The 17,526-nt window shown below is 36.9% G+C and overlaps 1 protein-coding gene across 4 annotated transcripts in view; it reads right to left on the bottom strand.

The window, feature by feature from the left end:
- The window catches only part of CDH8 (cadherin 8), a 1,308,359-nt gene that overhangs the window by 758,499 nt on the left and 532,334 nt on the right, over positions 1-17,526 (bottom strand). The window contains exon 2 of one of the 4 annotated variants that reach the window (XM_081511604.1): positions 570-746. The exons of the other annotated variants lie outside the window; for them this stretch is intronic. The gene's annotated coding sequence lies outside the window, so the exon portion shown is untranslated. The remainder of the gene's footprint in view (positions 1-569; positions 747-17,526) is intronic. 4 annotated transcript variants of the gene reach the window in all.

Below are 17,526 nucleotides of genomic sequence, written 5' to 3'. Positions count from 1 at the left end.
TGGCTCATTGTAATTACCCAGTGATGTAACACATGGAGGGTGTCTATGCCCTAGAATGTTAATTGGGAGATGTAGGTTCAAGTTATCCATTTGCCTCTTACTGACTTTGCTGCCTCTGACAAGCCACTAAACTGCTCTAGCCTGGCTGGTAAACCCAGAAGAGTCTGAGTCTCTTTCATCCAGGGCACTATCAGCACATAAAATTCTATGGCATTTTATGAACTTCTACCAAATAAGAACTAGCATCCATTGTACTTTTAAAGATGTCCTTTGTATAAGTGTTTCAACAGAAACTATTCTTTTGATGATTAAAAATTTAGAGGAAACCCTCTTCACTCATGAAATCTATGAGACTTAAGATTATTAGTATATATTTCACATCTACTAACCACATTATTAGCTTTACTATTTAGAACAAAAATACACTTAGCAGACACATCTATATTTATCAAGATATAGAATGCAAAATCTGAAAGAGACCTTTGCTGACATCTTGTTGCCCCATTTCTGGATGGCAAAAATGAAGAATTTAATGAAGACAATTGGGGAAATTTGAGCAGAATACAAACCTATTTGAAGTGAACTCATGCAGAGCATGACGACTGTTTCCTTTGGCTGAATCCAGTGACAGGGGGTAGAGGAAGAAGTAGGGGTGTCCTAGTCAATCTCAGTGCCAAGGCCCTCCTCATTTATAGCAACAGTATCTGTAGATGCACCATTGGTACTCTGCCAGCACACACATGTTACTGTAAGCCAAAGCCAAAAAGGTTACAGGCCAAAAACAAAAATCATAAGGAGATAATAGAAGTAATGAGGATTGGATTAAAGTCAATCTATCAGTATTAACAGGGGCTTCCCTGGTGGCTCAGTGATAAAGAATTCAAGGAAGGAGATACAGGTTTGATCCCTGGGTCAGGAAAATCCCCCAGAGAAGGAAATGGTAACCCACTGCAGTATTCTTGCCTGGGAAACCCCATGGACAGAGGAGCCTGGCGGGCTACAGTCCATGGGGTTGCAAAGAGTCAGACATAACTTAGCAACTAAACAACAGCAGTATCAGCACTAACATACATGTACTTTGCTCCAATCATTTATTTGTTACCCCATCCTGTTTTTTTCTCTAACATTTCTTTTCTGCAAAATTTGTTTATGAGGCCTTAAAAACCTTCAATGCAGGTATAATATAACTGATTCATATCTACCAAAAAATAATTCAAGCTTTGTGGCTTCATATTTTACATTCTTCTTCTGAAAGACTTCACATTAAAATACACTGAGAAGTATCCAGAAACTCAGAAAAGCCTTTGGAGTAAGTACCAGCAGTATGAAATCTGCAATAAATTCATCTTCCACGGATGCCATCTCATGTTGCTAAAGATCATCTGGGACTATTCTCCACAGGAAGGCTAAACGCTGCCAAAGACAGTTCTTAAAAAATGACAGTAGTGCTCATGTCCATCATGAGTATATGCTGGCACATGTCTTTATTGACTTTTTTAAAAAAAATTTATAAAATGAGCATCTATTCAATTTACCTCAGAGTATGTTGAAAATTTATAATTGAAATAATGCATACAAAGGCAACAAAAACAAAAATAAACAAATGGGACTATGTCAAACTAAAAAAAAAAAATTCTGTACAACAAAGCAAGCCATCAACAAATTGAACATGCAGCTTCCTGAATGAGAGAAAATAATCGCAAATCATAAATCTGATAAGGGGTGAACAATATCCAAAGTATGTAAAGAACTCATACAACTCAGCAAAAAAGGAGTCTAACTAAAAAATGGTAGAGGCTCAGAATAGAGATTTCTCCAGAGACATACAGATGGCCAAAACACACAGGCAAAGACGTTCAACATCTAATTATTAGGGAAATGCAAATCATGATGAGATAGAACATCTGTTAGAAAGGTTGAAAAGACAAGAAACAGGAATTGGTGATGTTATGGAGAAAAAGAAACCCTCTGGACTGTTGGTGGGTAAACTGGGGTGGCCACTAAGGAGAACTAGATGGAGATTCCTCAGAAAACTCAAAATAAAATTACCATAGGATCCAGCCATTCCATTTGGGGGCGTTTATTGGAAGAAAATAAAAAAACACTAACTTGAAATGATGTATGTTTCCCTATGTTCATCGCAGCATGATTTACAACAGCCAAGATATGGAAACAGCCTAAGAGTCCATCAACAGGTGAGTGGATAAATGCAGTGCATATGTATTCCACGGAGTATTATTCAACTATAAAAAAAGAACAAATTATTGCCTTTCCAACAACATGGATGGAGTTCGAAGGCATTATGCTAAGTGAAATAAGTCAGAAAGTAACAGACATATACTGTATGATTTCCATTATATGTAATCTTTTTTTAAAAAAAAAAAGAAAAACAAGTTCATAGACTGGTGGATGCCAGACGTAGGGGGTGACGGTGGGCCAAATAAGTAAGGCGACTCACAAGGTACAAAATTCCAATTATGTGATAATAGGTCATGGGGATGTAATGTACAGCATCATAACTGTAGGTAACATTATATTGCATATTTGAAAATTGCTAAGAAAGTAGATCCTGGAAGTTCTCATCATAAGAAAAGTAATTCTGTAACTATGTATGGTGACATTAGATATTAATTAGACTTATTTCACAATGCATACAAACATAGATTCATTATGTTGTATACCTAAAACGAATGTTGTATGTCAATTATACCTCAGTAAAAAATACAGGACAGGGAAGCCTAGTGTACTGCAATCCATGGAGTTGCAGAGAGTCAGAGGTGACTAAGCGACTGAACAACAGAAAAATACATTGTTCGTATGTGTATAAAAACAAATGTACTATTTTTGGTTGAGAACAAATATATGGATACTAAGGAGGAGAGGAGGGGTGGGAAGAATTGAGATTTGGGGATTGACCCAATATACACTATTGGTGCCAATGTAAAAGAGAAAACTAATGAGAACACACTATATAGCACAGGGAACTCTACCAAAAGCACTGTGGTGATCTGAATGGGAAGAAAATCCAAGAGGGAGGGGATATATGTATATGTATGTCTGATTCATTTGCTGTACAGTAGAAACTAATAAAACATTGTAAAGCAACTATATTCTAACAAAATTAATTTAAAAAACAATAAAAATACAAACAAAATATTATAAAAATGGCAATATATGGATTTACAAAATAGCTTTGTCATAATAACTATTATTTTTTGAATTTACCATATTTAATATTACGCCCTCTTTAACAATAGCATCTGCTGCCTTATGCTGATAAGCATTTCTGAAAACCCACTAATACACTTTCTCTTAGCTGGAATTCCACTGCAACTTCTCCAGAAATGACTGTCTCTGCTTAGTACTCTGGATGCCAAAGGCTTGCCCCTAGATTTATATTTTCCCTCAAATACCACTGTTACATCCTGAAATTCATGAGTGGACCTCTCTGTTTCTTTAAATTCCCAAGCTTCTATTTTCTATCTTAGCTAATCTTTTAGACTAAGTTTTACTGTTGTTGTTGCTTGGTTTTAATAAAGAAGCAAGCCCAAACACAGAGAGACATTTATAAACATCAGAGAATGTTCATAAACTATTCCTGAGCTTATTTACTCCCTGACAGCTCACTGATTGCCTTGCCAATGGATAATAATAATAATCTTTATCTTCAAAATAAATTTTTCTCTTTGGCCATCAGATACCTACAGGTTCTGTTTTGTACAAGTTAATTCTCTGGCTTGTCCTGCATCTCCCCATCACCTGACTTTTCCTGTTCTGATTCCTGTCCTATGGTGGATCAGTCGTTTTTCCTCCTGGGAATAATTCTGTTGCCAGCTCTTAACACATTTGGCTTGTAGCACCCAAAAGCAGATTTCTTTGTGGTTAACTGGCTTTGCTCCAAAGAAAGCTGACTGGAACTAAAATCCATTCCTCCTATTCCATTTCACCCTGCCATACAACCAACTTTGAAGCCCCTGCATAAAACTTCCCCTAAGTCATTCAACAATCACCATCAATGTCCAAACCTATCCATCATTTTCTCCTTCATGGCCTTAATTATACAACTAAAAGCAGAGGTTTGAAGTCACCCACAATAAGTGGCACACCTGGTATGGATTTGGGGTTAACTAATTTCAATCCCTGTGCCTTTGATTCTGAAGAAAAGTGGTGATATAGCCTAAATAATGATGTATGTAAATACATGTAAATCAGTAGCATTGAACAACCTTCAATAAATGGTAACTGGCTATCATTATCATCAGTCTCATTTTTTCATCCTTTCCAAACTTATATTTCTTACTCAACTTGAATACCACATAACTCTAATTCAGGACCAGATCTGCAAGATTCCACTTGGCTGCAGTCAGAAAGAAGAGTGTGTAAGGCCCAAAGGTGTAGAGCAGTACTTCCCAAGGATTGCTTCCCATTTGAATCATCTGAGGACATTTTAAAAGTTCTTTAGCCCAGACGAGACAAATTAAATCAACCCCTGGCAGCGGAGCCCAAACACCACTATTAAAGTTCCCAAGGTGATTCCTCTCTGCAGCCAAGGTTGAGGACCACTGTTCCGCAAAGAGCCAGTGACACTGCTAGGTCTAACTAGAAGCAAGTTGAGAGCTCTCTTAGACAAGCTGAAAAACAGTGATTTGCTTCATGGCAGCAGTTTTCCTCAGTAGAACAAAAAGCAAGACCAGAGAGCTCGCCATCAGCTGGTAGATGGCCTGGGACAGAAGGCTGGTTAGATATATAGAGAGGGCCTGAGTTTGACTCTTCACTCAGGAATTGAATAACTTTGGCCAAGTTAATGTCTACAAGCTTTCTGGCTCAGACGGTAAAGAATCCACCTGCGATGCAAGAGACCCGGGTTTGATCCCTGGGTTGGGAAGAGCCCCTGGAGAAGGGACTGGCTACCCACTCCAGTATTCTTGCCTGGAGAATCCCATGAACAGAGGAGGCTGGTGGGCTTCAGTCCATGAGGCCACAAAGAGTCAGACATGACTAAGAAATTAAGCAGACAGACACATACACACAGGTTTTTGTAAAGTGAGGATAAAAACAGCAATGAGGTCATGGATATTGTGAGGATTAAATGAAATACTTCACAGATATCAGTTAACATGGGCCACATAGTATGTACTCTATAAAATGTAAAATTGCCATTATTCTTGTTGTTATTAAGGAAATGTGCCTAGTCTTACTTCTGAGTTCTCATGAAAACTACGTTAAAGTGTAAAGTAGCATTTTTTTAGTTAATGTTATAATGCTTAACTTGATTTGAATCACAAGCTGGCAAGTTGGAAAAAAGTAAATTGAAATCATGACTCAGGAATGAAGGAATATACTCTTTCAGAAGTATATTATCCCAGGGCCCATGCAACAATCAAGTTTCTGTCAAAACTTCTTCCTATCATGCTTCTCAAGCCATATCCCTTTAGAAATGGAAGATGGTTATAAAATATTCATTGCTTTTCAGGGGGGAACATCCTTCATCAGATTAGGGGGTCTATGTGCCTGCAGCTACGTGTCTGGCATTGTACTAGTTGTCCCAGATTTCCAGAGCATGTAATTCTCATCTTTCATGAGCTCAGAGATATTAAATAATATGGTCAAGGATGGACTCTAGTCAGGGACAGATAATGGCACCTGAGCCCAGGCGGAGAGGATCCAAGGTCATGCCCTTTCCAATAGAATGCAAAGACAGGGTCTGGAAAAAGGTCAGTTGGGCTACAGAAATGGAGAGAAGGCGAGGGGTGGCAGTACCATCCTCCCCCTGGCAGCTTTATACTTTTCTTATCATCTCTCTTGCACCAAAGTGCCCTCCTGCTCTCTGTCCCAGCTATTCCTCTGGTATTGGCAGTGCCATTCAATTTCCCTGTCAATGTCTCTTTCTCTCTTCTGTAAGGGAAAAAGATAAGCACATTTTCAAAAAGAGGCAAAAAGGGAGCTTATATATGTTAGTTGAATAATTATTAGAACTCATAGGCTCTATTTAAAGATTTGGATAAGAGCCCTACACGTGGGACTGAAGATAGAAGAGTGGCTTGAAACCCTGTCTCCTGCAATGCCACTATCTGCATAACCAACAGGACACTGTGCCAGTTTTGGATGAATTAGATTTTTCACAGAGAAGGTTAAGATGAGAACAAGGGATTATGGTATGTTCTAATGAAGTGTTGGACCCAGTAATTCTGCATCAATGTAGTTGAATAATTGCCTGCTTGTGGGTGTTTAGATGATTTGCTCAATTATATATGCTTTGGAAAAAAACTAGAGAGTGTATCAGTGGTGATTGCTATACAGCAATGAGTGAGAAATCGTTCATTAAAGCTGCACATTTTGATAGCGTCTGGCTCTCTGAAGTTTTCTGATTTGAAGCTCTAATCACTCCTGCTTATTCTTGACCATGAGTAAATTACTTGAGAAGCTTCAGACATGTTTTACTCGTCATGAAAATGCTCATTTTCATTCCAAATAAAAGGAAAATAAAAATTACTTTCAACTGGTGATAAAAAGCTTTAAAATAAAACAACTTGTGCCTGAAACTAGTTCCGAGCTCTGTACTAAATAGGAGAAACTTGACAAAATAAAAGGAAACAAAAACTATCAAAGTCTTGTGTTTGTACTAGCTTATAAATAATTAAAATATAGACACCATATGTAGCCCACATCCAGGGATTCTAATGCTAATATTTTGTTGCTGTCATATAAACAGAATCTGAACCAGCCAAGATTAAATATCATGAATTAGACAGTGCGAGTGTGTGTGATCATAAAGCATTGTCACGACCACTGTAATTATCAACACAGTTTAGTGAGCTTCATTTATTCGTGTATCACCAGCGTTTCAGGTGCTGGTGATGCAACAATAAATAAGAGAGTGCGTAACTCTAAAGAATTCACTTTCTGATCTCTTTGGGAATACTTTCAGAATTGTGTACTATTATGGAGAACAGGTGCTCCAGTATGATTCAGAAGTTAAATTTGGTTTAGAAAAAAATATCTCAACATATCATCAATCGTGGCTGAAGTGTGTAATCTTTATAATTCTTTACACAATTAAAACAATTGTAGCCTTAAAGAATTTTCAAATAATGGAAATAAAAATAATTTTATGAGGAAAATTTCATTTGAGCTTGAAAACATTTCAGAAATCAGATCAACTATTTTGTTGTTGTTCGCCTTGTACAAAACTGAAGGCCAAACATTTAAAGTGATTTTACAAACTGAGCACCATCTGCTTATAAACCTGTTTATTCTATTTCTAAATGTTCATTCAAAAATTATTTATCTTGTGACTTCTAGATGCTCATCATCACCTATATTGAGGAAAGTAAGAAAAAACAAAACAAACTCCATCCCCTCTTGGGGTATGCATTGCAATTGCAACAAAGTGATATTAATATTAGTGAACAGCCTTGAAGATGTGATGTTAATAGGTTTATTTTCTGCAATTATAGCTCCTATCAATTATGAATTTGATCCTCACACCCTGCACGCTTTGTGTGGTGTCATGTGGCTATACTTGGATAAAGAATCAGTAATCCTGGGTTCTTGTCTTGAGAGGCTTGGAGCCTCTCGCTTTTACGGCAAACACCAGGATCCCTACAAGTAACACATGAACAACGTCACTAGTCAGGAGCTATCTCAAATTCCTGCTGCGAGGATCCAGGGAACAGAGATTTCTCGAAGCACTTTTTGATCAGTAAAGCATTGTATTTATTTGCTGTGCATCCTCCTCCTTCCTATGTTCTTAGCTCTTTAATCATAAGCTTCCTTTTTTTTTTGACCCTCTCTCTTTTTTTTCCTGCTTTTTCTTTCTCATCTAACCTAGTGTCAGACAAGAACGCAGAGATGTAATGGAGACTGATTACATCTCTCCCATGTTAGATTTGGCTTTATGTACATATATCAATATCTGAAGTGTTGTGGGAATCACAGTTTTGGCTCCACATACTCCAGATTGATAATCTGGCCATTTAGATTTGGTAACCATTATGCATTATGCATCAGAACACAACACATCTTATTTTAGCATCTGCTTTATGACAGAAAAATGAAGGAGGTAGAGTGGAGAGGCATATCTATAGAAGGAAGGTGTGTTTTGAGAAAAAGCTAATATATATATATATATATATGTATATTTATTTAGTTAGTTAGTTTTTGTTAAGTTCATATTACCTAGGTTATCCAACCAAAGGTGAAAATTTTTCACTAATCAGTGTTTGTTGGTTTTGATTCTTAGGATCAGGGGGTATTTGGATATATAACTTCTATAAAGGTTCTGTGATTCTTAGCTGTTCTTCTACTGTGTCTCATTGGCAAAGGTTCATAAATCCTGTCTTTTTTGTACATATGATATCTTATCAGTTTTTATCAGTCATGTCGTAAATTATGCTGGGGGTTTTGGAATTACCATTTGGTAAAATATTTCAGGGGTAAAGCTCTTCACAGGCTGCAACTTGATCTAAATGGAGACTAATGGATCAGGCAGAATAAATTCTCCCTAGAGAAGGAAGAGGCGAGACGTCCCACTGGTTCAGTTTACAGGAGTCTCCCTGTGTCTCCATTATCTGCCAGAATGACAGGGCAGAGTAATCTATTTGACTTTGCATAGCTCTTTTTACTAACACATTTACTTAAAGACAGACAAACATCTAACTGATTTAAGCCTCAGTCTCTTTCAGAACATACTTGAGAGAAGGGAATTATTTAATTCCCTGGCTGGAACCAATCAAAACGAGAAGCATGAATTGAATTAATACCCACAGTCTCCTGGACAGCATGAAGGCTTGACTGGCACTGTTCACACTTAGCTCTTTTCACACAGTGTGGCCACTCAGCACAGCTTTGCTCCTAGATGAGAGATGGTCCTCTCCAAGCAGGGATCCTTCCATAGTCCCTTCCCATGCTGATCAGCCAGCATCCGAGTTCAGAACCCAAGGTGTTCTCAGGGGCTAGATCATTTAAGATGAATAAGGTATCAATTTGTACACAAAAGCCACGAGATGAGGGCTGGCGGTGAGGACTATTTCTGCAGCAAGAAGGCAGTTGACAGGGCTGCCTGCTCAGCAGGGAAACTGGAAAAGTGGCCACTAATTGCTCTGTTAGAAGAAGTATCCCACAGTTGTGCATCCTGAATCTCCTTGCCAAGGTTTTTCTTGATGTCCCTCAGTAATTTCCCAGAGACTTTATTTCCAACTGGGAGATGTTGATTTTGAACATGTCCCTGCATTCTAGATGACACTGGAGAGAAAATGTCTCTATTTCTCAATTTTTTTATTTTGAATAACCAGAATAGTACTACATTTTAAGACAAAAGTTTAATCTGCCCATGTTTGGTATTTTTTTGTTTGTTTTTTTAAATCTGAAGATCTTACGTATAACATTATATGGAGCTCATGCTGAGAAATGGTCAAACCATCTGGGGAGAAACAGCAATATGTTTCATTACATTCTACATCTTTTGAAAAAGAAACTCTGATAAGAATGAGAGTTTTCCAGTTATTAGTCCTGCCAAAGCTTCTTTCCCTAAGACTTTGTAAAATGATGATAGAAAACAACTGTCTCCTTACAGTATCTCCAGCAGCTAGTGTTTTTAAAATAAATTTTAAATAGAATGCTTCATAAGTTTGAATAGGCCTCGTAAGAAAATAGTGAAAGGCATTGTCTCCACTTAACCAGTATATAGAGTGAATTCACAGGAAGAAATCCTTACCCAGGTCTGATTGAGCCATGACAACAATTTGCAGTAAATCTAGAGAGTTCTAAGTCAAGTGCTAGGTGCGAGGGATAATGAGATGATAAAGTATGTTTCTCGCTCTTACGAAGCCAGAACACAAGTGCAACAAGACAGGGTAAGGCATGATTATAGGTAGACCAGGGTGGACAGATGTCATCAGGAATATTCATCTTTGTTCCTCATTCACCAAACATCTAAGTGATGTAGTCAAACTACATAGATTTGAGTACTAGCTAGGCAACTTACTCGGAGAAGGTAATGGCACCCCACTCCAGTACTCTTGCCTGGAAAATCCCATGGATGGAGGAGCCTCGTAGGCTGCAGTCCATGGGGTCGCTAAGAGTAGGACACGACTGAGCGATTTCACTTTCACTTTTCACTTTCATGCATTGGAAAAGGAAATGGCAACCCACTCCAGTGTTCTTGCCTGGAGAATCCCAGGGACGGCGGAGCCTGGTGGGCTGCCGTCTATGGGGTCGCACAGAGTCGGACACGACTGAAGCGACTTAGCAGCAGCAGGCAACTTACTTCTCCTTGTCCTTGGAAAAATTACCTAATCCATGTATACTGCAATTTTTCACCTTTTAAACAGGGATAGCAATAATAGCTATTTCATTTGGTCTTTGTTAGAATTAAATTAATTAATACATATAAAATACTTAGAAGAGTGGTTAGTACACAGTAAGCATTCAGCAAGTATCTGGCATACACAAACGTCACTAGCAACTGTGGATAGGTTTATAATAAAAGATACAACCTAGTTACCAGTCATACCTAGACACCTATGTACAACTAGTAGAGGTGACATAGAGTTTTTGCACTGCAGTGTTAAGCTGTATGGTCCACTTGTGGGTGAAAATGGCAAACAAAGTGTTTGTGTAGACCCTCTGATCCAAACACTTAGCAATGAAGGGTGACATGCCAAATGAGGAAGCCAACATAATGTAACTTCACTCAAATTTAAGTAAAGTATGTTTTTACCAGACACTAAAAACCAACCAACCAAACAAACAAAAACTGTAGTCTTTCTGTTCCCTGTATCTGCAACCATGCAGGCCTGGAGAGTTTGGGTCCTACAGGGTAAAGGAGAAAGAAAATTCTTCAATTTGCTTCAAGTCATGGTCAGAGATGGGAGTTTTCTGACTTCAGAGATAAGGCTAAAATAAAGAAACCAATATGTTCATAGCATTTATCAACCCAGCTTCAGCATCAGGAGCTGGACCCGTGAGAGAATGCAAAATAAAGATATTTTCAGTCATATACAAACAAAGTTTTTCTACCCACAGAAGTTCAAGAGGAGGGAAAAAAACCCATGAAGGATATATTTTAATATGAATAAAAGTAACCTCAAATGGAAGGCACGAGAGCTGGAAATGGTGAGGAAACCTTAATTGACTCTTAATTATAATACATATGTAATTGTGATAAATACAAAAACAAACAAAAAGCCCAGATGTCTTTAATGGAGAATTACATCAAACATTTAAGGAAAAAATAATATCAAGCCATAAAATTCTTGCAGAATATAGAAGTAGGAACACTTCCAGGCTCATTTTATGATAACCACATTACACTCACAAAACCAGGACAAGTCTTTACAAGGAAAGCAAATTACAAACTAACCATCCTCATAAGCATAGTTCCAAATTATTTTGATAAAACTTGCAAAATAAATCCAGCAATGTATAAAAGTTTAACACATCATGATCAAGTAGAATTTTTGCAGGAATGCAGGTTAGTTTAATGTTTTAAAAAACCAACTAAGGTAATTCACAATGTTAATAGAGTATTTGAAAGAAACATATCATTTCAACATATGAAGGAAATGCATTTGGCAAACTAGGAATAGAATGAAATCTGAAATTCTCTTATTATAAAGGTCATCTACAATCAACATACCTATTATCACACCCAATGGCAAAAGAATAAATATTTTCTTTTTAAGATTGAGAACATGCAAGAATGTAAAGTCACACAAATTTTATCCATCATGTATTGGAGAGCTTATATAGTGCATGGATACTAGGAAGTAGAAGCCACTGGGGCCTGTTTTAGTAACTGCCTTCCACTGCAGCTAAAAGGCAAATACAATCACTTCAATGCATGTGTTCAGAAGTCTTCAGAATGCTGTACTCACTTATGATTTACAAAGAACAAATGTTTTACAGTCTGAAAATATAATGTGGAAGAGAAATTTCTTAAACCATTAAGGCATATATTAACCCAACTGCTACTTAATGGGGAAAATTTAAAAGCACTCTCAGTAATTCAAAAACATAGGAAGTTTGGCTTTCCTTATTATTTCTATTTAACATTTGCTAAATGGATGATAGAATAAGTAGAAGTTATAAGTAGAAGCACAGCTATATAAGTTAGGAAAAAAAATTAAAAGCCCTTTTCATTTTTAGAATGTATCATTATCTACATATGTTCAGACATTTACTTCATAATGAAAATGTAACATGCAGACAAAAACTTAGTGTTTGTAGATATCAGTATGAATAAATTAGAAAATACATTCATAATGTAACAGCATATAAGAATATATGTAAAACTTCTAGGAGAGAAGAAAAACTATTCAAGAAGTAAGGAATTGACTGAATGGACTGATATACCATGCTCATGGATGGGAACACTGAAGTTAAGATAACAATTCTTTCTAAATTATTCTATTAATTTAATATGGTTTGAATCCAAATCACATTTAAATACAACTGATTCAATATGCCACTAAATTTAAACAGAAGAGCAAAGGGTCACAAATAGCAAGACTATTGAAAAAGGACAATTGAAATCAAGATGCCTCTGCTAACACTGAGGAAGTCCCAGGCAAATCAGAACCAGATAGTCATGGCAGTGGGACTATAAATTGGTATAACAGCTCTAAAGGGCAATATCGCATTGCTTAGCATTTCACATGGTATTTTACTTGCAAAAGCAAAATACAATAATAATAACAAAAAACATTCAGCCAAGAGAGAATAAATAAATAAACTGTGGTGTATTTATGCAATGAAATACAATATAATGCAAATAAAACAAACAAGAATACTGGTTCTCATACTTTGGTATGTATCAGAATCATCTATAGAGCACCTATAATAAAGAACTCAGAAACTCAGGCTTGTTGCAATAGAAAGAGACTTAGACTTTTTGATTTTGATATGCATTAAAGTATGAGGACAATTGAATGAGAGATATATCTATTAGCAAAGATAAATTTCCACACCTAATGGGCAGGAGTAGCAAGTTGCAGAGTGCCATATAAAGTATGATTTAATTTACTTAAACTTTTCTCCAACACAAGACTATATTATGTTTAGGAATATGTAAATATACATTACATATTAAAATATGCATGAGAATGATAAACAGTAAATTCATGTTTGGGATTACCTTGGTAGAGGGTAATAGAATCAGAAGGTTTTTTTTTCCCAGGGGGCTTTAACTGTGTCTCAGTTATAACATATTTTCTAAAACAATGAAAACAGCAGTAAACATAACATAATGTTAAGATTCAATTTAGTGAGAAAATGAATATTTCTTGCTATGTGGTATATAGTATGATAAATACTGATCATAGAATATACTAGCTTTTGTATTTATGCTTCATAACTAGACCATCATATACTATAAATACACATTATCTTCACACATGAAAGATTGTGAAAATTCTGACTTTTAAATTGTCATTTGTCTTTGATTAGTATTCTTCTAACCTGTAGGAAGGGGAAAATTGACCCATATATACTGACTTTCATCACCTGTTATACAGCACATTGGACAGTGTTCAACCAATGCGCTTATTTGTAAATTAAGTGAAACAGATTATGTCCTAAAACTACTTCATCTATTCTGGCTTTAGAAGAGTTTCCTAACAAATGTCACCACTTAGAGAAAAGCTGACAGGAATAGTTGCAAATTAGGCTTTGCACAGCCCATTGGAGTAATATGGCTACAGTGTGGTGTGCATACCTTAGAAAGTTGCAACAAAGACAAAAAGTCCTCATCAATTATTCAGAAAGGTCATTTTAGATGAATTTTTGTAGGGTGATATAAAAGAATGCTTTCTTTCAACTGTCAGTTTGATATGAATTGAAGTTTCAATAATAGAGAGCTGTATAATTTGCTGCAATTTATACTGTTTTTAATCCTTTAAAACTGTCAATAAGCATAAAAATTATATTATAGCAATTTGATGGTCAAAGCAGAAAAATTGTTAACAATATCAGAGAAAGAGAGGAAGTCTATGTCTGATTCATTTTTGGTTTAACTTGAGTTTGGGTTGGTTTGCTTGATTGTTTTGCAGACGTCAAGGTTTACCTATATATGAATATTTATGACACCTCACCTAGCTTAGCTCCTGGGCTTTTGTAAAAGAGAAATTTTAGCTTAGTTAGAAAGAAGCAGGGGTGGAAGAGCAAAACTAAATTTGGAGAAATGAAGAAATAAAAGCCATTAGAAATAATTTTGTGATCAAAATCCCTTATTTCACCTCTCACCTATCTTTAATTCTTGAAGGGAACAGAGAGCAGAGAGGATTTCCAATCCACTCATAGAACGATGTTTCTAAGCAAATAACCTGAAAGGAATTCTGAAAGAAATGTGCAGGTAATGGTGCTACATAATGAGGAAGAGAGCAAAATTAGGTCTTTAAGAATTTACTAATGAATTGCTTAAAGTCTTGGATGAACTCCATGAAAAGGAACATTATGTTAAAGATACAGAAATACATGCTTGAATAATAATGCTTCTAAGATATTAGCACCAAAACTTTATCTAAGCTTTCATTTAATCTTAAAATTAAATAGAAAAATAAGACTACTTATTAAATTCAATGCAACACTGGCTATAGTTAATGCTATACTTTTTCCAAAGAACTTCCAAGAAAAGTAGGGTTACTGGATCCAAAGGATGGAATCTGAAGTTATGAAGTCTGCTTGTGGTTGGGAAAGTTATATGTAGAAAAATAATTGGAATTTAAAGACCAGAGTGTCCCGGAGGCCACACATGGATTAAGAATAGTCTGGAATTGAAGGGAGGTGTCCTGGTTGATTTTTGCAAACAATTTATTTATAGTCATATATAGTCCATTATTTGGGTAAATGTTTCATGAATCTCTTCTACATGCCAGATTATTCTAGCTTAAGAATAGTCTGGAATTGAAGGGAAGTGTCCTGGTTGATTTTTGCAAACAATTTATTTATAGTCATATATAGTCCATTATTTGGGTAAATGTTTCATGAATCTCTTCTACATGCCAGATTATTCTAGCACTTTAGATATTTCTAGTAACATGGTGCATGCATGCTTACTCAGTTGCATCTGACTCTTGCAACCCCATGGGCTATAGCCTGCCAGGTTCCTCTGTCCATTGGATTTTTCAGGCAAGAATATTGGAATGTGATGCCATTTCCCTCTCAAGGGGATATTCCTGACCCAAGGATCGAATCTGCATCTCCTGTGTCTCCTGTTTGGCAGGCAGGTTCTTTACCACTGAACTACCTGGGAAGACCAAGTTAAAGATAAGTCCAAGTTAATACCTATATTGCCTTCTTTAGTTTGGCAGAAGTCTCAGCTGGAAGGATTCACAAAAACCTCATAGGAAATCTGAATTTGGTAAGAGTATCAGGGCTGGAGTTATACTCAAATACCACTTGGAAATCTTCCCAAAGGCAACAAAGAAAATGCACTTCTTCCTACACTCTCTGTCTTAACTGTGTGGTCTAATAAACCTAAGTGTGTGTGTCAAGAGTTAAAATTGCCTGTCATTTCCCTAGACTCATCTAGAAAGAAATATGTTTGTCAGTTCAACAAGTTAGGCTGAATTGCTTCACCTTTTAATGGGCTTGAGTCACAGTTTCTTTTACTAATGGTATTAGATTTACAGTCCTTTTCAAATGCATGTACCTTTAAATGTTTTGACCTTAATTAGTAACACAAGGATGGAGATCTGAACTGAATGAAGAAGACTCTGATGCTAAATGGAGTCTTTCACTGGTGTTTAAACTATACCTAAGTTAAAAATTAACTCCTTGGAGAGATGAGCTGCCCCAATAGACTCCTAATCAATTAATCTGTAAGCAGCATGAGAACAATGGTTCTCAACAATGGCGGCACATTACAGTCACCATGCAAGTGTTTTAACTTCTGATACTGAGCTCCACTACAGAGCATTTAAATCAGGATGCCTGTAAGTGGACTCTGGGCATCAGTGCATCTATAGGGATTCTAACACTCCACCCATATTAAGAATCACTGTTATGGAACAGTATTTTCAAATATATGCTCATCATATCTTCTACATCAATATCATCTGGGATGCTGGTGCCAACCGAATATTTGAACAAAATTCAGGTGCTCAGGAATGATGTCACTAAGATGATGAAATAGGAAGCCCTGGTTTCTCTTTCCCTCTATGGAAAAGAGACTTTTTAAGGGTGGATCAAATTACCTTAGTGAGAACCCCAGAAACCAGTTAAGAAGTTGTAGCATCCAAAGCAATACAAAATCAAGAATAACTGCATCAAAGTGGGTAAGAAAGTTCATTGCATTTACTTGTATAGACCTTCCTCTAGCCAGTAGTGTGGCATAATCATAAGAAAATTCCCAACTCAAGGCTACTCTCTTAGGAATAAAAGAGAAGAGTGGAATGTACATACACTATTCTGGCATTTTGAGGGACTGCCCAAGGATCTATTTTCTATCTTGCTTGATTTGGGAAACTAAAGGAAACTTAGTTCGAAATGCCGACCTGGATGAAGCACAAGATAGAATCAAGATTGCAGGATATCAATAACCTCAGGTATGAAGATGACACCACCCTTATGGAAGAAAGCGAAGAGTAACTAAAGAGCCTCTTGATGAAAGTGAAAGAGGAGAGTGAAAAAGCTGGCTTAAAATTCAACATTCAGAAAACTAAGATCATGGCATCCAGTCCCATCACTTCATGCCAAACAGATGGGGAAACAATGGAAACAGTGACAGACTTTATTTTCTTGGGCTCCAAAATCAATGCAGACAGTGACTGCAGCCATGAAATTAAAAGACACTTGCCCCTTGGAAGAAAAGCTATGACAAACCTAGACAGCATATTAGAAAGCAGAGACATTACTTTGCTGACAAAGGTCCATGTAGTCAAAGGGGTGGTTTTTCCAGTATGGATGTGAGAGTTGGACCATAAAGAAGGCTGAATGCCAAAGAATTCATGCTCTTGAACTGTGGTGCTGGAGAAGACTCTTGAGGGTCCCTTGGAGTACAAGGAGATCAAACCAGTCAATTCTGAAGGAAATCAATCCTGAATATTCATTGAAAAGACTGATGCTGAAGCTGAAGCTCCAATACTTTGGCTACCTGATGCAAAGAGTTTACTCTTTTCACTCACTGGAAAAGACCCTGATGCTGGGAAAGATTGAAGGCAAGAGGACAAGGGGATGACAGAGGATGAGATGGCTGGATGGCATCACTGATGAATGGACATGAGTTTTAGCAAACTCCAGGAGATGGTGAAGGACAGGGAAGCCTGGCATGCTGCAGTCCATGGGATAGTAAAGAATCTGACACAACTGAGCAACTGAACAACAATAACAAAGGAAACTTGCATAGTTTGAGTGCGTGGGGGTTATTGAGAACAAAATTGAGCACAGTGGATTAATGAGGCACCAGAAGAGACTGGATAAGTGCAGAAAGATGCTGGGGACAGCAAAAGATTATGAACTCTTGAAAAATAAATGACAGAATGATTTAGCTGGGGAATTACACACATGAGCTCAGAGAAGGCATATTCC

This window comes from Giraffa tippelskirchi, chromosome 7 (genome assembly GCF_054371585.1).
Source record: "Giraffa tippelskirchi isolate mGirTip1 chromosome 7, T2T-mGirTip1v1.2.pri, whole genome shotgun sequence".
Lineage (NCBI taxonomy): Eukaryota > Metazoa > Chordata > Mammalia > Artiodactyla > Giraffidae > Giraffa > Giraffa tippelskirchi.
This window is presented reverse-complemented; position numbering and strand designations above follow the sequence as displayed.